The 20,559-nt window shown below is 40.5% G+C and overlaps 2 long non-coding RNA genes across 2 annotated transcripts in view; both read left to right on the top strand.

Annotated features, from left to right (window-relative positions):
* The first annotated feature begins 1,167 nt into the window (after positions 1–1,167).
* Positions 1,168–14,367, top strand: LOC107833532 (uncharacterized). Its single transcript, XR_001659281.1, has 3 exons — positions 1,168–1,179; positions 2,525–2,531; positions 13,848–14,367. It is a non-coding gene; the product is annotated as an uncharacterized LOC107833532 (long non-coding RNA).
* Positions 14,368–20,082: 5,715 nt separating this feature from the next.
* LOC103154842 (uncharacterized) overlaps positions 20,083–20,559 on the top strand; it is a 679-nt gene continuing 202 nt past the window's right edge. The window contains exon 1 of the long non-coding RNA XR_477974.2: positions 20,083–20,552. This is a non-coding gene — a long non-coding RNA (uncharacterized LOC103154842). The remainder of the gene's footprint in view (positions 20,553–20,559) is intronic.

Raw genomic sequence — 20,559 nt, 5'->3', positions numbered from 1 at the left:
GTGTGCGCGTGTTAAGCTGCCCGTTGCACATTAGAATCACCTGCTAATCTTTGCTCTATGACTGCAAGTCATGTAGCACCGTCACACGAAGCAAAGCAGCGGTCAGCAGAGTTTCTGGTTGCTATAGGTACTGATGGACAGACATGTCAACAGAGGAGTATCGAATGTTTGAAAGACGGACAAGGGAGGGAGGCTGTCGGCTCAGGAATGACAACGTGATGAATGGCAGAAAGGGTGAGAGCATACTAAGAGTCCTGAGAGGGAACTTGACAGGAATGATGAGAAAGACCAAATCCACACACAACTAGAAAAGATGGGGGCAGGGGTAATTATTTTAGAAGCAATAGTTAAGCGTTTCTCACATGAGCTAGTTTTACTAGCCTGTTCTGCTCTTAGAAAATATTTTTAAACTAGAAATTTTCTGAAGAAAGGGGTCTACCAACATGTGTGTATTGGTGGGACCCATATCAGGTGATCTAATGCTGAAAATGAGCAAAAAATGCAAAAGTTAGCTTAAGTTCTGCCAGTAGCATGTGGGGCATCTCTGGCATGTTTGACTATGCATACTGAGTTGAGTAAGTCACTCAACTCAGTATGCATTAGTGTGTAAACTAAAATTAGCTAAAATTATAAGGTTAGCTTAAATTCTCTGGGGCATTACTAGCATGTGGGCCTGCATTGACTCACTCCATTTACAATGCTAGATGTAGATAACATATCAAAAATAAGCTAAAATGCTTATTTTAGCTGTAAGGCAAACATTATCATCAGGGCTATCACTAGCACATATAGAGACTAGCATGTAAACACTGCCAGTAGGATGTAGGGTACTGGAGGTGCATGGGAGTTTGCCCAACCAGTTTAAATGTGTTTTGCGGACTTGGAAAAGATGTTTGACTTTGTCCCTCTGGAAATTCGGTGAGAGGTGATTCTGGAGCACCAAGCCCCTTGATACGCGCCTTTAGGTTCCTGTGTATGACTAGTTTCAGAGTTTGGTTTGCTTTGCAGGCTGTAAGTCAGGCATGCATGTTATGGTGAGACTTGGACTCTGCCAAGCGGCCCTTTGACATGGAAGCTGTTAATAATCTGTAGGGTCAGAATTTCTATCCACAGTCGAGGTGTAGAGGGATTCATTCTGGAGGGCTCAGGATTGTGTCTCTGCCTTTCACAGATCACAGTGTTTTGTCAGCTTCATCAGCTTGTGATCTGCAGTCATCCGCAGCCAAATGTGAAGAGGTCAGGACCTAAATAAACACCTCCAAATCTGGGACTAAGGTCTTGAGCTGGAAAAGGTTAAAGCTCCTTCTCCAGTTTGATGACAAGTCCTGCCCCAAGTTTGCAAACAAGGGGGGAAACAGAAGATTGATAAAAATATTGATACGCCATCTGCATTGAGAGGACCCAGCTGACTTGGTCATCTGGTTAGGATGTGTCCTTGACCCAGACATGTCCTCACTGGGGAGTAGAAAGTTCTGGTGGAAGATAATGTATAGATGGATGAATGCAGGCAGGAGATATTGAAGCGGAAAACTTTAATATCAAAATAAAAAATGTGCATCCTGCACCTAAAATCCCTCAAGAAATAAAAGACAACAACACCTGGATGGTGTGCAGCAGATGAATCCAGCAAGGACTGACTAAACCATGAAGGATCAAAGACTGAGGATCACAGATTAGTGGGACAAAGAAATGTAAATATAATCCATGTTTCACACTATCAAAAAGCATTGTACAGGAAGACAAAAGACATAAAGTAATAATTGAACAAATAAGTAGGTGCCAACTGGTTTAGTGGTTCAGCAGGCTCAGCATCACGTGCAGAGGTTATTGTTCTTGACTCGAGGTTCAGTTTAAGCCCCTGCGTCATTTACTGCATGTCTTCTTGATCAACGTTCAATGAAGGAAGGTCTCTCTCTACTGCTTCAAAATCTGAAATAAACGAGTAAGTACAATTCATAAAACTCTCAAGGAGAAGCATGGTTAAACAAAAAGCTTTCACAGAGATCAACAGAATTCATGACAGGAAACTATTCACTGTGCCACAGACCCAGAGGTCCTGTCATGAGCCCAGTCGATGTCAAAACATGCAAAAGAAGCACGCACATATTAAGTTATCCTGCCTACAAGGGAAACGTGTTCTCATCTCATCCCCAGACATTTATCTGGCAGAGCACAATGTTATTTAAGGAATGAAAATAAGGCCAATGTTGTGCTAAGACTGTGATTGTGTGGCAACTTCCCACCTTGAGATGCTCCTTTGTGGGCTGAGAAAAAATAAAAATCTGACAACTTCAGCTGATAAGACTCCTGTACTCACAGGACGGTTTGAAGAACATCTTGTCTTGTTGAAAATATATTGTAACAAAACTGCTATCACCTTGTGATTTTGTTATTTGCTGTATTTTTTTTAAACACAATTTTTTGTGCATCTTTGCAGCTTCTTACAGATTTCTCTTCCTTATAGGCCTCTCCTCCAATAAATCATAACCCACCCCCCGATCTGGTCCGGTTGTCTGTAGAGTAGGTGTGAGGTTTTGTGGTCTGATGAACCATTGAGGGTGAGCCAAAGTTCAGCCAGGTCACAGAGGCCACACAAATGTTTTGCTCCCAATGCATTATGATGGTTTACGAGAGTGGTTGCACATGCACATGGTGGGCATGCGAACATAGCCGCCTGCCACCCCTGTGGTGTTCCTCTGACAAGTGTGTGTGATTGTGTTCACGGTGTTGTGAACCAAATGGAGAAAGTGTCTTTTGGCACGATGTCCCCCCACGCCGGTAGCTTAATGAGCTGGTAGCTGGCAGCCACTCAGGGTCGGTGGCACCCTCCGGGGTCGCACCATGGTGTTTTCTGTCAACAGCTCGGCGGGTCTTCATACATTTTACACTCGCCCGAGAAGATGAGTACACACGCTTTTCAGAGAGGTCACAGCAGCTTGGCACAGCTTTAGCCGATCAACATACGGATGGTTATGTGCACAGAGGTCGACATGGGGGAACACAACTTTCTTGCTCACCACTATGTGTTTGCGTTCACATTTTTTTGTGAAGTTAACCCTATGATAGTGGGGAGCGATTACATAAGGTTCTTGAGGTAAACAGAGTTTTGCGATATCTGTACACCCATTCAACTTCTCACCTATCACAGATGTTTCACCTGTCAGGACAAGCAGTTGTTAGAAACAATATCCAGGACTTTTAATCTTGGCTTGGGCCTCATTGTACTTTGAGTGAAGACTTCATGGTTCTCCCTTTGTTTGAATAAAACATGCTTGTTAGGGTAACTTGTGTCTTTTATGCTTGGTTCACACGGCAAGATTTTTATAATGATGATTGTTAGTGATTTCTTCTGTCCAACAAACTTAAGGATGCCCCGATTAGATATTCCTGTTGTGTGTGGTGGGTACTAAGAGTGATCCGGTCTGCTCCGAAGGACTTCAGGACCACTCTGATCTAAAAAAATTAATTGGATAATGTTGGCTTAATATAACTGGGTGTGTGTTGTTCCCGGCCTCACAAGGGCTTCTGCAGTTGAATTTCACCCTGGGATCTTTATCCCAAAAATCATACTGTTAAAGGTATTTGTATGACGCTTAGGCCATTAGGCACAGACTCATTTTGGAGACAAATGAGAACGCAGCCTGTTCCGTTCTTGTTTGGTTGAGCTTTTTGATCCACAATCAGAAAGTGAGGCGATGGGAATTCAAAATACAAAGAAGGCAAAACAACTGCAACGGCAAACCGGAATCCTGGAGGACGTCTTTGTTCATCAGAAAAAAAAGATACATAGTCCACAAACTGCTGCCATGTTTGTTTCCTCGTGTTTGTCTGAAGAGGTTTTGTGAGATTTCTCTGTTTTGAGATTTTGAATGTTGATGAGGGAAATGCGTTCATGTGTGGCTGGTCACCACACACTATAGGACCAAATGGGGTCTCTGAGGTTTTGACAGCTGGTTGAGAATTTTAAAATCTTGCCATGTGAACTGATTGTTAGTCTGGTGTAAGTGTGAGTTGATGCATGGTGGACTTGTGATCGGTCCAGAGTGTACCCCACCTCTTAGCTAGTTCACAGCAAGAACAGTAAAGCAAATGAATGAATAGACATTTCTCTCTAAAAAAACATTATACCAAATGTACCCTGCTTTGTCTTATTCAGGGTCAAAGGCATCAAAATAGACTCACAGGAAGCCAGTTAACAGCATGCATATTTTTGGAGTGTGAGAGGAAAACACATGGATAGGAAAACCAGGCGAATTCCACTCACAAGAGCTCCTGCAGCTGACATTCACCCTGGGATCTTTTTCCCAAAAATCATATTGTTAAAGGTATGTTTCTGTTTTTTTTCCAGGGTACTGGGGATGTCCTAGTCCAGAGGTTTTTAAATGATTAGTATCATAGTAACTGATTAAACTCACAGTATATTGTTGGTGAGCCGCCTGTTTTAAACTCCCACCGAGCCATGAGGAGTGTTTTGTTAGACCAAGTTTTAAAAAGCAGGTGAAGGTCAGTCCAATACAGTATTAAAAATGTGATGGGAATTTGAGGGACTGGGACTGAACAGCTGTGTCACCATAACAAAACCATTAACCAGGGATGGACAGACGGACGGACGGACGGACGGACGGGTGGACGGACGGACGGACGGACGGACGGATGGATGGATGGATGGATGGATGGATGGATGGAAGCAGATAGTGTCCACTGTTTACGCCTGTTGGTCAAGTCTTGATTTAGCAATATTGTCAACGCAAAAACATAAAGCCAACTGACTGCAATTCACTTAAAGAAAAGTTCCCCTGGTTTTACAACTTCTGCTACTTTCCAGAAAGATACTGGCTTATGATTACTCAGCTCTCTTTAAACAAATTTGATTCATTCCCTTGAGGTTGGTCCAAAGCTGTCTGCATAAGCCCAGTAAAGGTCAAAGCACTCTGCTGAATAAAAACAAAGTTAAGAACAGTAAGTTAATAAATTGCTTCACTGGAAAAGCTAAAAGATATTATGCTAGTTTCATCCTTCTGGCATTCTGCGTTCCCTGAGGTTTTAAAGAAAATCCACAAATCCCATTTATGGGGCGTTATGGAGCTTTAAAGAACCAATAAATCCTAAAGGATTAACCAGCACTTATTTGGCCCATGAAATTCAACAAAAATGATTTAAAAAAAATAAACAAACATATGAAGAAGATTTATTGTTTGAGGAGTCCAGGTATCAGCAGAGATAAAGTATTTGTAAAAACAGTGATCTGGATGGGAGTTTGTCCATGATGTGAGTCTGAATGATGCATTTCAAGTTGAATTTGTTTAGATGATTAAAAAGAACAAAAAGAGAAAAAACAAAAATCACACTAGCCGAAATTAGATTTAGTGTGCCGAGAGATTTCCATTCTCTGCCCAGCAGTTTGCACATTTCTGGCTCGGTCTGCTTCTTATTGTGACAGACTTTGTCAATATTATCCGTCTGTCCCGATGGGGAAGTGAATCTCCCTAAAACCATTTGTTTCGCTCTCTGGAGGAAACCCAGATGACCGGCCCCGCCCGAGTGAACGCCCGCACACACACAAACACACTCCGCCTCGGCCACAATAGTGTTGTCGTGTGGTGATGGTGGGTTTGTATGGGCTGGACTGGTAGTTTGGTCTCTGTGCCGTTGGCTGTCGGGGTGTTGAGGCTCCACGTGTCTCAGACACCCCACCCATCGTTTGTCCTGGGGTCACTATGTGTTAGAGTGCTCACATGAACGTCCATGTGAGCGTTTTCCACTATGATGAACATGTATCTACAAATATGAGGCCAGAATGGGAGCCAACTCTCTAATCATTGCTGTAGATTTTGATTGAGTCACAAATCACAATCACAGCTGCTCTTTCTTTTCACAAACCTCAGTACTACTTTGAACTAAGGGGAGAATCTTCCCACTCTGTGGTGATCTGTGTTTTCTGTGTAATTATTTTGAGGTTTTTCTGTGTTTATTAGCCTGTTCCCCTGTGAGTCTCAGTCTTCCTTGTTGATTGTTCCCAGCTGTGTTTCGTTTCTGTGATTACCCTCCCAGTGTATTTAGTCCCACCTGTTGTCTTTGTCTCTTGTCGGATCCTCGTCGTGTGTGCATCTCTGTCTTCCCCGTTGCTCCCTGTGCAACCTGTTTGGATTCTGTTCTTTTGGATTATTTCATCATTAAAACCATTATTCATCACTTCAACCTGGGTCTGCCTGCGTCCTACCTCACCACCAAACCACCAGATCATGACGCACTCCAGTGTAGAACTGCATTTTATATAAATGAAGCAAGTAAAGCTGCAAAGTTAGGACAGGTTGGGCTCAAACCCTAACCCTCCACTGGAGGATGATCGTGTTCTGGCGTTGGGATATAAAGTTTTTTTTTTATACTTCTAGGTGCGGACCATTATCAAATGTGAGGTTGTATTTTTAGGAAGTGTTTACATCGACAGTTTGAACACATGAAAATCGCAACAAAACACTTCAAAAAACACCAAATGTTACCAAGTATTTTTGGCCTAATTTCTAGTTCGAATATCTACAACTGAAATAAGACAAAAACAAGCTTAACTTTTCAGCATGACATAAGAACTTGTTTCAAGTAAATTCCTTAATATTGACTTTAAAAAGTATTGGTTCCACTGGCAGATTGTTTCACCTAAAAGACATTTTTCCCATGTTCCAGGTGAAATAATCTGCCAGTGGAACTAGTAAATCTTCATCAATATAAAGGCCTTGTTGACTTAAACCAACCCAAAAAACAAACTAAAGAAGTTTGATTGTTGCTTCTACGATCAGCTTGTGAGAACCAAAGCTTTGGCTCTGTGGAGAACCTTGAAGGCGTTTCTCTGAAACATTGATTCACACTCTAAAGCAAGACCAAGATCACAAAAAGCAGACAGAACAGTTCTAGTCGGCCATTAACAACTCAAAACGGTTTAATCCTGTTACAATCCACAATCAAGATTTGAGTTTTTAAGTTAAAGATAATGCCAAAAGTGACATGTTAAGATGTTGATGACTTTGTAAATCGATCAATTCAGCTGGTAAACAGTTGTTCAAAATGTTATTCAAGACTCTTAAGTGCTTATTGTGAGTCACAGAACAAGGAATTAATGAGAATATTATTCTAAATTAATGGTTAGCTATGATGTAAAGAATTGACACACTGGCAACTTGAACTATAATAGACCCCAACAGAGCGTGCGGAGCATCATTCTGTTGTCATTTTGGCTCAAAATAGAGTAAGAAAACAAAAATAAATCTAGAAAAGGAACGTACTACGATCTGCTGCCAAGTGTTCTCCATTATTCATCGTTTCAAAACAATTTGGAACAATTAGCGGCAATAAAACATCTGCAGTCAACTTGCTGAACCGGTGAGTTTTCCACATAAAGACGAGTCAGCTAGTCTTCCAAGGAAAAGAAAAAAAGGTCCAACCTAAGCTCTTCTTAGACATGCCATTAGCACGTCTCTCAAACAAAAGCAACTCTCAAAGCAGAAGTGAAAGCAGAGTTAGCCTTGGTGTTGCTTTCCAGTGCTGAAGAGAGTTCTTTGAGATTTTGCTTTGATGATTCCTAATTTAATTGCGTTGCCAAGTTTGTTTGCTTGTTGATATGTAATTTTCAATTAGCTATTCATCTAACTGATAAACTGAAACCAATGTTGGCATGTCGAGGCAGAAAAAGCAGCTCTCTTTGCGTTGGTCCGGCTGTCATGCAACTACCTAGTGACAACACTTCTATAGAAATGGTTTCGTAGTTCTATAGAAACATCTCACATGAAACCTGTAATTTGGCTACAAACAGTCATGCAACCAGGTATTTATTCAGAATAAGCAGGAGAGATGTTTGGGTCCAGTCCTATTAGCTCTACTTACTCCTGTTGACTTCGTGTTGTACTCAAGAACTCTGTTTCAGTCTCCTCCATGTACGCCCAAGAATCTTCCAGAAAACCTTGTGGTATTTACCCGGATTGCTGGTTACATCTGCTGCCTAGAGATCCAAAATTCAAACCAAAGACACCAGAAGCTGATTTTTTTTTTAAATGAACATTTAGGTAGAAACTGGTAAAAAAAGAAAAAAAAAGCCTCTTGTTCTATGTTTTGCTTCGTAACCGGAGTCTAGACTCTGAGGTATTGATAAATAATTGCTTGCTGGAGTCGTGGACTCTTGATGTTTTACATTTTACCCAAATGCTAGCGCTTGGCTGTGATGTTTGCTATGCACCAGTTCGACTCTATGAACTTTACTGGAAACTGCCTGTGCTGTAAACAACCATAATCACTGTGAAGAGGAAGCTGGACGAATCAATTGTTAATGTTAATTCAATATTTAGAGGCATGGCCAACACGGACTGAACGGCTTTGTTTACTTCATCCACTGCTTAAACTGCAGGCCGACTGCGATTCTTTCTAAAACAGTGCAGAAAACCAGCGTCATCTTTCACAACTTGTTCTGCTCGCTGATTGGCCTGCTTGAAATTTTACCAGAATAATCCAGATCAATGGGAGAAACCCCCAACAGAGGACTGAGGGGAGATGAGAATCGAGCAGAATTTTATAACTAGGCAGTGGCCAGGCTAGTAAAACACTATACAGCTAACAGGTTTTAAAGCAATTTTTTAACACAAGTATGTCTTTTACTTTCTACTTTAAAGTGTTGTTGTTAAAGTGCTTTTCCACAAAACATTTGTTGTCCTTTTGTTCACCTATGTTAAAAGGTCATTAGAAGCCTTAAGGTGAACTTAAAGTAAAGAAGTCTACAGCAGGCATGGTAACTTTTTGTAGCACATCGAGTTTACGATTATTGTAAAAAGAAAGACGGTTGATGGATGACAAAGCCGAGACTGTTCTATTCAGATGTTTACGCAACAAGCAAAATTCAGACGTTTTTAGCACTTGGAAAAGTTCAGGGGGGTTTCCCAGTCCGCTGCTAAACTGGCAGCTTAGTTGTGCAACTTCAGAACACCACACCATCTCTGATACGTCTTAAAAATGTCTAAACTGGAAAATAATTTTCTAAAAAAATTTTGAATCTCTGTAATAAACTATACCCACTTATTCTGAAAAAAAAAATATATATATTTGCAACAAAAAATTATATAATGTAAAGCTTTGAATGACGGTGTAGGTTTTACATGTTGAGCTTCATTTCTGCACAGTTAAGATTAGAGTTAGAAAATCAAGTTTTCATAATTAATTTCTGTGAAACAGTTCATGTCACTAATGAGCCACCAGGCAAATTCCAGCCAGAGCCTCCATCCAAATTGTTCAATAATCCATTGTGTGAGACAGTCAGGGCTCTGTCCAAATGATCTCATTTTCCAAAAATGCTCAAAAATCAAAACAAAATTCTCCCCTAATTTCTCCAAATAAGTACAAAAAGCTTTGAAAACAAAGAGCTCGGGTTGTCAGTCAAGTGATGACAAACATGGAGCAAGACTGTGTTGCACAATAGCTCAGCATTCAATACTTCTGCACATCCTCCTGCGTCGCTTCCTGTTATGATCTTGATAGGAGCTCGAGTCATGTTTACGCTCATGGGAGAAAATCATCAACAGCGGTTATCTGTCGCCCTTTGTGTCACCACCGTGTCCCAACAGCGTCTGCGCAGCACCGACATCAGGAATTAGTGAATTTGAGTTGCTTCATAAAGGGAATAATGTATATCAGTCATTGTGAATACATCAGATTCAGCCAAAGAGGCAGATTGTCGATTTTCTTCTGTAGTCAACAAAATGAACAGCATTCATGATCTATCATTTATAACAGATTTCAATGTACAGCTAAAAGTAACATACAGAAAACATTAGTTAATTTAAAAATTATTCAAGGTGGTAAATGTTGTTTTAATCTAGAAGTCGTTATGTAGTCCATGATAAAAACTTGAACCTTCTTTCTAGCAAAAAGAAAAAGAAAAAAAAAGTCTGAGGTTTTGGACACATTTAGATTTGCCCATAACTGATTTGAAATCAGTTGCCCTTTTTTTTTTTTTTTAAACATTTTTTAAAATCTTCTCATAGGAAAAGTTGGAAACGTGGAGCAGCCAATAAATCAGAGGAATCACATTTTTATTTTTAGAGTCACATTATTTGTTTTGGGAGTTGTGGTTACAGTAACCAGGCGTTCGTTTGCTTCCAGATTTCCATTTTAGATACACAGAAGTGAAACAAGAAGTTCATGCTTCTTTGTTCTTTTTCACAAAGCTTTAAAATCTAAATTTCTCTCTCTCTCTTTCTCTCTCTCTCCCTGTATTCCCTTCTTCCAGTCAGACTCCTCTCCTCATGCTGCTCTGCATGTTTCCTCATGCAAAGATGAAGAAAGTAACACTGAAAGCGGAACGCCAGGACTGACCAGAACTATATTCGACTCTGGTTTCACGAGGGATGTGGCATAACGCAACATCCATGTTGCAACATGCGTACATCCTCAGAATACGGTGACTTTTTTTTGTTTTGCAGAAGTCTGTGATTTAGAAAAAAAAATTAATTATTCTTATTCGCACATTTCTTAGAAATTTATCAGATTTCATCATTATTCAAAGGTGCATTTGGGAAGTTGAACTAACATCAATCATTTTATGTCTTTCACACTAAATTTGACGCCCCACTTCAAACATTTCACTCTTCACATGCACTGATGAAACAAATGACATGGAAAAGCTGAAAAGATAAGAAATTCCACCTCATCTGTAGCTAATTTTACTATAAACCAAAAATAATACGTTGTAAACAAATAAATAAATGACATGATTTCATGAATGATTTTGCCCACAAGTTATGTTTTCATGAATTGAAAGGAAACCATCTTCTGATTGCTTCAGATGATTTTATTTTACTTTTGCCGATGAGTGCTGAACTCATGAATTTGTAGATTTAAAAAACTACAAATTCAACTACAAAATGTACCAAAGATAAATGTTGGATTTCTTGAATTATTACATTGTTACTGTTTTTTTGGCCTAATAAACTTCCTCATGTTTTAGTGTCCAGTTGTGGTCAATCCTGCAAATTAATCTGGTAAATTAATTTGACCAGCTATGTTAGTATCATTTAGAATTTGACAGGTAAAAAGAGAATATGACAGATTTTTTTTTTTGTTTTTTTTTTTTTTGGATGCTGTCAGTCAAAATGACGGACAACAAAATCATCAGCGCGACCTCTGGTTGTGCCTCTCCTTCTAATCCTGGAGATGTGATGTTGTTGCGTATCGTCACCTTCCTAGTTTTTTTTTTTTTTTTTTTAACCAAAAGTGATTTTTAATTGTTTTGCCTAAAACATAGTTTGGAAAGAAAGAATTGGCAATTATTAATTTTTTGGTCATTATTTTAGGAAAGTGACGACATTATACCACCGGTGGAGTTGCTGCTGCAGCAGAGAGTCAGAAGGACCAGCTGTGAGGTGAAAGTGGCACCACTGACCGTATCCAACATTCACATATCATGCAAGTTTCACGCGAGGTTCCAAAAACCAAACGGTCAACCTAAAACTCTCTCTCTCACCAGGGCAGGTTGGCTTAAGAGGGGCTTTTTAATGACATCACATCTGAAATTCTGAGAACAGAAAAGGATTTTCACGTTCATCGTCTCCTGGTTCGGAGCAATTCCAAAACTTTACTTGAATATTTCTGTGACCATCTGTTGTTTACCTTCTCAGATTGTCATCATGCACTCTTTGGTTCTGCTGTCAGCTCCACCTAAACTCACTCTCTCTCTCTCTCTCTCTAATCACCCTGATCTCTCCCCTGCACTCTGTGTCACTCTGTAATCCGTCTGTCCAAGCCCGTTGGTTATTATGCCACGCATGTTGCCCTGTCGCGCCGCCTCCTCTGCGTGTGGTGTTCCACTTTCACCGCGGGTCAACTTCTCTCTTTACTTAAACCACTGCTTGCTTGGTGCCGATTCAGCACCTCGACTTAAACTTTAACCTGAAAAAAACAAACAAAAAAACAACAACAGAGAAGACAATAACCCCAACACAGAGAACAATGTGTGCACCGTATTTCCAATAACTTCACATTTGAGACTTTTTGTTTTCCAGATCCCAGTGTAACGTTTCCCGACAGGAATGTCTACGCGGCGTTTAGACGTGTGACTGTGCATATCAGCCGCATGAGATCAGAGCAGTGAGTGGAAACTCGGAGAGGAGGTGTGCCGTGGGTATCCGTTTATCACACGAGGAAATGCACAAGCATGTACAAACATTAATTGGGCTAAAGCATGTGGTTGGTTCAAAACAGAAGTTACAAATTTGATTTATGTCAGCTGGCTTCAAGTCAGATTTATTTATTTTTTACCCTTTTTGCCCTAAGGTAACAGAAATAAGCCATCGCGTGTGGCAAGAATAACAATACAAGTATCTAATAACAATATGCAGGATTATTAATGTATCAACTGGAGCATTGATGAAACTTTTCAGATTTCAGTTTGGAAAAAAAACAGGAGCCCAAAACCAACTTCTTCAGTTTTTTTTAAAGCAACTGCATAAGTAACGGATCTTTTGGATCTTTCTGGCATCAATAATCATCCTTATCTATTAATTTACATTTAAATAGGCCTTCGGTGAGTCTGGAGCTTGAGTCAGTGACTTTAGTAATGTACCTTGACCCGTACCTGAAAGGCAGTGGAGCAGCTGCTGAAGCAGAATTCAGGTATTGAAGTCAAAAAAAGCATGCAATGTCTTTTTTGCAAGATTCATCCGTGGCGTTGTGCTTTACCAAGCATTTCTCCTGAACGGGACGCGTCAGATGCACAGTTTATCTCATCAAAATGTAAAACGGTTTCAACAATGGTCGGCCCAAACAAAGACGGGGCACAGGCCCTCTTCCAGCGGGGTACCGTCATTGACGAGTACCTCTCACAACCTCCTCCACGCTGCAAGTTTCCTTGCGTGCCAACAAAGCCATTTTTGTGAGCCAACGACAAAGACTCAAAGAACAAGAGTCTGTATGCGACATTGTGCCGTGTCCCTCTCCGTACTGTCACAGGCTGTCAGGGCCAGAGAGAGAGAGAAAGATGAGTCCGACAAAATGACAGCAGGACGATGCTTCAATCCCCCCATTGTGGTCGGGTCGGGGGTCATGAACCTACAGTGACTGTCAAAAAGGAGACAGAAAGGGTCCCGAGGGAAGAAGACAAAGGGATCCATTTTCCATCATTTATTGTGATAAAGTGGAGGGAAAGAAATTGTATTTCACATACTTGTGAATAAATGTTTTGTTCCTAACATGTAATAGTCATTCCAAACAATGGTACAAATCAATAAAAGGCAATCTAATCACTGTCATATTCCATTCATCTGTACAGAAAAACTGGAAGTTTTTGTCATTGTTTTTATGAAAATATTTTAAAATGCATACACGCATTACAGTGGGTTTTAAGAATCTTTGGTGACATTAGATCATGGCTGAAGTTCATCTTTCTGAACTTAAATGAACATGTAAAGCCTGCAGCACCTCTTCAACCAAGAGAAGGTCCCAGAGTTGTGGAAGTCGTCCTGCCTTGTATCACAGAAAACTCTCTGATCAGTCATCAACGACTACATACCCGTTGCCATGATGTCCCACATCATGAAGCGACTCCTGGTGGCCCACTTGAGGAAGCAGACGAGCTCATATCAGGACCCCCTGCAGTTTGCTCATCGCCGTGGAGTTGGAGTTGATGATGTCATCAGACACCTGCTTCCACAAACCCACTGTCATCTGGACAAAGCAGGCAGCACAGTGAGGATCAGGTTCTTTGACTGGTCCAGTCCATTTAACACAATTCAGCCTAATCTGCTTTGTGAGAAACTCCAGAAGATGCAGGCGGAGGCCTCAACAATCACCTGGATCCAGGACTACCACACGAACAGACTGAAGGACTGTGTGTCCAACCAGACCAGGCGGTCACTGGAGCACCACAGGGCTCTGTACTCTCACCATTCCTTTTCACTCTCTACACTTCAGACTTCCAGCACAAGTCCAACTTCTGTCATCTACAGAAATACTCAGATGACTTTGCAGTTGTTGTGTTTATCAGCGATGAACAAGAATCTCAGTGGAGAGATCTGGTGGACTGCTTTGTGGCATGGAGTGAGATCAGTCACTTCATCTCGAGAGTGAACAAATAAAAGGAGATGACTGTAGATTTCAAGATAAACAAGATTAGATAAAACCATATTTCCATGAGGGCAGAAGAAGTGGAGGTGGTTGATGGATATACACGTCTCTGTGTTTATCTGGACCGAAGATGCAACAGTGAAGTCGTCCACAAGACAGGACAGAACAAACTGTACTTCTCGAAGAAGGTAAGATCCTTCGAGGTTTGCAACAAGGTGCTACATATTTGATAACTCTGTTGTTGAGTGTAATATCTTCTGACATCATGTGTTGGGGCAGCAGCATCAGAGGCAGCGACCTAAAAAGGCTCAACAACCCGATAAAGAAGACTGGTTCTGTTCCAGGAATGACCGTGGAACCTCTGGTGATGATGGTGAAAAGAAGGATTTCACACAAAATCAGGAAAACTATGAACAATCCTGAGCATCCTCTTCATGAGAACGTCACATAAGCACAGTGTCTTCAGTCAGACACAGACTGAAGGACTGTGTGTCCAACCAGACCAGGCGGTCTGGTTGGACACACAGTCCAAGCCTTTTCACACCTGCTGTAATGCAGGCTGCTGCAGGAGATCCTTCCTGCCCGCAGTCAATGGCATCTACAGCAACTCTTTAAAGAACCGTTGATAACATTTAATTTCAGTTTGGGATCAATAAAGTATTCTTGAATCTGAATTGTTTTGATGCATTCATGGATTCCGTGTTTTCAAATGGATCGACATTAGAAAACATATTGATTGAATAAATATGGTATCTTGTTATCCTCTGGTCACAAAATCTTGTTTTCTGAAGTGATATTGAATTTGCATGTTTTTAAATGCTTCACTTAGATAAATAAAATTTGTATGGTTATTACTTCATTGTCCTCAATTACACTGAAGTATCTACATGTTTGCTTTACTGTTATCTGATCCTTTTTCCTTTAAACCACATTGTGTTTATATGTCGATGCATGTGCATCTGTTTTTGTCATAGTAGATTTTTGCCACACAGGTTTCACAGCTCCACTGACAGGAAGTGCTACCTTAGCGACCAGAGGAAAACAAAGGAAGTTCAAATCGCATGTTTCAAATTCCAGCACTTTTCTTACCCGAGCAAAGGAACCAAAACCAGGGAGGGCTGTAGAAGGACGGGAAACAATGGACAGCACACACACACACACACTCCCACCCGCCCCCAAGAAGACTCAAACATTCAAACTGAAGAGCCACAGTCGTACAGATGGCTAGACACAAACAAAAGGTCAATTATGAAGAGCTGGTTAGAGAGAGAGAAAAAAGCAGCTATGCACATATTTCAAGAAACAGTGGCAGGGGTGAGGTCATCCATCACTCACTGAAAACTTCACCACAAAAACAGCCATGTGGAGGTCAGAAGGGAAATCTTAATATAAACTCAAGTTAGAAAAAATAATTGTTTCAGTAGAAAACAGGAACTGTATCGCTCACATTTCTTGCAAAGAGACAAAGCAACTTCTTTTCCTTTTGTAAATGTCTCCCACACAGTCGACACAGATAAAGCTTGTGGTTGTTTGCTGTAGCGTCGATGTTTGAAGATCCTCCAGAGGTAGTTTTAATAAAAATTAGAAACTATTTAACATATATGACTATCCTGCCCTAATGAATAAGTTTCAATATGAGAAATGTACTTTTATTCACACTTTGAGCATGGTGGTATGGGTACTCAGATTTAATTGGTTAACACAAAAAACAAATCAACCCATGGAGCTAAATGCATTCTGAACTAAAATGTGAATAACCACCAAAAAACACAAATTGAGTATCAGGATCTGCAGTGTGAATGTTTGTTCCTCAACTTGTAACTGTTTTGTGTAATTAATGTGACACAAATGTATTTTTTTGTTACCGTTTTACCAAATATAGAGAGGCAGTGGATTTCTGTGTTACCTTTTTTTACACAGCCGCTAACGTTTGGCCCAGATATACGTAATGCATCAGTTTGACGCTATGAAGCTTACCGGACATTCCTGTAAACAACCATCTTGAAATTCTACCAGAGAAATTCAGCTGCGTTATGCCCCCAAGGTCTAGAGGTCCAGGGGCGGCAACATAAAATGTGTCCAGAGTAACAAGTGGAATGTAAAATGATTTATTACAAGAGAAGGTTTCACAAAACAATACAATTTAACCCAACTAATGCAAAACAAAAGGGGTTAACAAACTCAAGATTATCAAGTGCAAATTAAAGATACAAAATGTCCACACAAGTCAATCCAAAGTAAACTCAAAATAACCCAAAACAGGGTCGGGGGGAGAACACACAAAGGGAGCACCAAGCCTCCCAAACAAGCTTCTAGCTTGGCAAAGCAATCTAAAGCAGTCAAGCTACTTAGCAGAACAAAAAGAAACAAAATGGTTTAAAATGGTTCTAAATGGTTCAAAACAGCCACAGCAGTTGCAAACACCAAACATGGGCAACCACTTCACAAAACCTCTTCCAACTAGCTGCCCCCACTGGATTCAGGAGCCTTTTATATGGTGCAGGTGGGCCTCATCAACATCTGATTGGCTTGGCAATCCTCTGCTGGTCCAATGGTGTAGCTGCTTTCCTGCAGCCTTCAGGCAGCCAATCAGGAAGGTGTGCTCTCACAGCTGAACCTGCATAACAAAAATGGAGCCTGCACAGCCTCAAGAGGCCAGGGGCCATAACACTATGGGAGAAAGCATAGACGGGGTACTGAAGGGAAATGAGAATCGAGCATAATTGTGTAGGAAGGCGATTAAACTCCCTAACTGGTTTCTGAGTCCTATTTCTTTCATTCTGACACATCTTACTTCACTCCCCTCTGCATTAGGGGCTCGACACGCGGGAGGCCACGTCTCTCTCTCTCTCCTTTAATTTCCCACTGAAGAAGAGCCGACAATCACTTGCCCTATTCCGGCCAAGCGACCGGCGAAATTCATCCACGTGAAATTTGGAGCTCATACACATAACGACGAAACAAGAAGGTTGAAAAACGTTCATGCCCCGTGTGTTGGGTTCACCCCGAATGGCGGAAAACTGTCACATACGCCGCAATTGGTCGCTCCCAGTGTGTGGAGCCCATTACTCTTCACCTCTTCAGTCTTTCATTATTCGCTTGCCAACTGGGGTCCTACATGTGTGCCCCTAAATCATTATATCAACCCTCCCTCATCCTCAGTTTTACTCCATCCTCCCTCCTGTCCTCTTCTCTCTTGCTGCAAGATCCTGTTTTTAAAACGTTCTCAACAGGAAGAGCGCTCATTACGTCTTTATCTCCTTTAGATTATAGAAGCATAACTATAGCTAACTCAAGATAACCTGTGCTACCCTATCTATGAGCTTAATAGAAATAAAAATAAATGTTTTAGGCCGAAACAGAGAGGGCGTGTGTCTCAAACTAAAACTGGAAGCTGGTTCCGCGCTATCTGAAAAGGTTTGGCACAAGATTTTGCAACGTTCTTCTCATTCAACCTGAAAGTTTTGACAACGGTTTATCTCTGGTGCTAAGAAACACCGTGGAGTTCTGAAGTCATGGTTCTGTGCAAACCTGTCAAGTCTTTCTTTTTTCCTTTCAAAGATGAAGGAAAATCTGTAAATAAAAAAGACAGAATACCCAATAACTGGCTAAACTTGAGTAAAAAAAGTGCTTTATTGTATGTCTGCTTATTTAATCCTACTGATCTGATGAAATACATCACACTCACATTTCTCCCTCTGTTTGTAAATTCCTCAGAAGAAATGCTCTGCTCAGTGCACCTGCATATTTCTCTCCCTCTGCCCCTTTCACCTCCTCCCTCCCACATTCTCTCCGTTCTGACAGTGTGATCCATGGGGGCATTATCTTTCCATTATCTGTCCCTCCCATAATCATTTCCCTCACCTCGGCCGGCGTCTCTGGAGAATATTAATCAGCTCACAGACAAGACTAATCACTGCTCTGTGGCTATAATGGGAGACACAGTCAATCTTGCGCAGCACCACAAGCGTGCACATGCACACGGAGAGGAGCAGTTTCCAATTAGTGCCAAACTCCCTCCATGCCTGTGGAAAAAACAAAAAGCTCAAGTCTTCATAAATCGGAACACTAAAAGTTTGGCACATCCAGATGCACCTGCTCTGATGACATATTTCACAAATGCATTTAGTTTGTCACTTTAAGCTACAACATTTTGAATAAAGGGCCCGCTTGTAAAGGCCTCAATCCACCTTAAGGTGTTATTGTTCATGTCAAAGATGGAAAGAAGAAGTTATTGTACAACAACTGAGACAAAGAAAACACATTGTAACAGTAATTTGTAACAAACTTCTTTTTTGTTTTTCCTTAAATCTGCAACATTCAGTTTAGGGAATGTTATTTTGGGAAACGTTAGAATTTGCTACATATGCCTTAAACTTGTTTTGACGCTTGAGTACACTACAAAAATACAACATCTTATCAAGTATTCTTGTGTAGTTTCTAATGCAAAATATCTTCGTACACATGGATTAAGATCAAACTTAAGATAAAACTAACCTACAGGAAGCTTGTATAACTCAGTAATCCCTTAATAATGATGAAAACGTATTAGTTTCAACTGGCAGATTATTTCACTTACAACATGAGAAAAAAAGAAAAATGTCTTTTTGGTCCGAATCAAGTGAGTCAAAGGACTTTCCTGAGGCGACTAGAGCAAATTCTAGTATTTCCCAGAATAACATTCCCTAAACTGAATGTTGCAGATAAAAAAACAAAAAAACAAAACAAGATTGTTATAAATTACTGGTACAATATGTTTCTTTGACGCGGTTGTTCTAAAATAACTACTTCTTTCCATCTTTGACATTTAGATTTCTTGGTAGAATCTGAATGTTCCTAGTTTTTGTTCAACGACCTTTCTAAAGGAAACTCAGTGATTTTTAACCAGCACCTCCTCAATGCCACCGTAAAAAAGGCCTTTTAAATCAGCAACACCACAGGTTGTACTCCCTTTATTAGATGAACCAATAGGGATTTACTAATCAGGTCAAACGTGTGTCTACGTCTGTCATGATTACAAATTTTACTGGACGTTAAATTGTCCCTGAAGTTATCGCAATAAACGATAATAATGTTGTTTGGGACCATTTTCAAGAATGACATAGTAATGCAGGAACAGATTTTCAAAGATAAATAAATTTTAAATTCTAATGAAGATTTAACACTGGAACTGGAAGACATTTGACATATCCAAAAGAAATAAAACAACAGAAACAAGAAAATGAATTATGAAGTCTCTACAAACAAAAATGTCCTTCAAAAAAAGGGTCTAGTTGAGACCAAAGCACCAGACTGAAGATTTTTGCCATCCAGTTTTCAGTAGAAAGACAGAAAACAGAAAAACGATAAGTCATGCAAATGGAAATTATTGAGCTTATTGAGTTTATTATGCGATTAACTGATATATATTTCTTATGGAGAAGCGAGCCAAGGTTTCACAACTCTATGAAATCGAACTTCACATCCATGGAACTGCAGTGCAATCTGAGAGCAGGAGGAAGCACAAAAGTGTATATATATATATATATATATATATATATATATATATATATATATATATATATATATATATATATATATATATTATATTATATATTTTGCGAAATTTTTTGCGAAATTTAGCCTGCATCCAAAATCAGCCCATAAATCATCTCGCAAATTAATAAACTCCTTCCTAACGAACAAACCACAGAGAGAGGGAAAAAAGGCCAAAACATGAAAGGATACACAGTTCTCCCCCCTCGACGGACCAAAACTAGAATGTTCTTGAACATGAACCGTCGCCCCGAGGATGACGACAAGCGGAGGAGAGGAGCAAGAAAAGGAGGAGAGAAACGGAGGGATGAAAAGAGGAGTGTGGAAGATCAGAGGCTGAGGAATGCTTGCCATGGGGATGCGAAACTACAAACCGTATAAAACTTTTAAGTGTCCGCGTGTATGTGCTTGCAGGCTTAAAACGCGCATGAAACGTACTTTCGTACGTGCAACATTCGCCAAACGCGCCGACAAAGACTTGGCGTCTCTCAGCGCGTCTTCAAACCCCCCAAACCGAGGAGAAATACCAAGGTGAAAGACGGGTTAGCAACGAGTGGAGCGTGATACTGGATGTGGTGCAAAGATAAGGAATAAGTGGTTATATGAGGAACTGTCAATGTGTGTGTGTGTGTATGTGTGTGTGTGTGCGTGTGTGTGTGTGTGTGAGAGAGAGAGTGTGTGTTTGTACATGGGCCATAAATCCTAAGGGGGACTAAAGCAGCTGTTTCACACCAGTCCAGATGTCGCAGGCAAGAGATCCACAGCGATATAACGACGAAAGAAGACATGACCAGACCTATACTATACACATCAAAGACTGCGGACTAACAGACACGCATTGTTAAGAAGAAGAAGAAGAAGAAGAAGAAGAAGAAGAAGAAGAAGAAGAAGAAGACACAAACACACATTACAGATGGCGTTAGGTCTCGG

The sequence above is a fragment of the Poecilia formosa genome, unplaced genomic scaffold (assembly GCF_000485575.1).
Source record: "Poecilia formosa unplaced genomic scaffold, Poecilia_formosa-5.1.2 Scaffold403, whole genome shotgun sequence".
Classification (NCBI taxonomy): domain Eukaryota; kingdom Metazoa; phylum Chordata; class Actinopteri; order Cyprinodontiformes; family Poeciliidae; genus Poecilia; species Poecilia formosa.
This window is presented reverse-complemented; position numbering and strand designations above follow the sequence as displayed.